Below are 1,031 nucleotides of genomic sequence, written 5' to 3'. Positions count from 1 at the left end.
CTACAAGATTGTGGGGACCAGTGTAGGTAACTATTGAGCTCATGGGCATAAAGGACAGACAGGAAGTATACTTGGCTGACATTGAAGATGAATGCATCTTAGGATTGGACTATCTACTACCGAGAAAGTTTGTAATTGATTTTAATAAAAAACGAAGTGGAACCAGGTATCGATATCAAGGCAGAACAGGAGAAAGACCAAGATTTGAAGCCAATGATTGATTTCCTAAAAGCAAGTGTTTCACACCCTGCTTGGGAGAAGGTGTCTAGTCTAAGCCCCGTGACAAAGCACTATTGGGCACAATGGGACCAGTTGAAGCTTGAAAATGGTATTCTTGTCCGGAGATGGGAAACTACAGACGGGAAAGTGACGACGTGGCAAACAGTTATACCGAGGAAGTTACGGGTAGTTGTGCTGCGTCGATCCCATGATAATTTAACAGGAGGACGTCTCGGAATTAAGAAGACATTGAGTCACCTACAACAAAGACTTTATTGGATAGGTATGAGGCGAGATGTGGAAGAATGGTGCCGGACATGCAGTACATGTAGTGCAAAAAGGGGACCCAAGCATAAAGGATGCCCACCTTATGAAGAGTTGCCTGTGAATTTGTCAGAGTTTGTGAAAGTGTTGGATGATATTCACCATCAAGTGCATTCAAACTTGAAAACGTCTGCTGATTCGATGAAGTTAACTTTTGATAAGAGATCTACTGAAGTCAGCTTTGAACCAGGAGACAAGGTGTGGTTGTATAATCACAGGAAGACCAAAGGGAAGTCTCCTAAGTTGTCTTCTCCATGGGAAGGCCCATATGACATAGTGGATCGTCTCTCAGACGTGACTTTCCGGATAAAATGTGGTCGGCGAGGTAAGCCAAAAGTGGTGCATGTCAACAGGCTTTGGCGTTATCACGGTCAGGGCATTTCAGTTGGGACGAAGTGGAAAACAGAACAAATGACGCTGCTGAAGACGAGCCACCTGAAGAAGCCACCGTCGAAGAAGAAACTCTACTCAGTTTTAAGGAAGGAAAC

The sequence above is a fragment of the Limulus polyphemus genome, unplaced genomic scaffold (genome assembly GCF_000517525.1).
Source record: "Limulus polyphemus unplaced genomic scaffold, Limulus_polyphemus-2.1.2 Scaffold346, whole genome shotgun sequence".
NCBI lineage: Eukaryota > Metazoa > Arthropoda > Merostomata > Xiphosura > Limulidae > Limulus > Limulus polyphemus.
Note: the sequence above shows the minus strand (reverse complement) of the source record.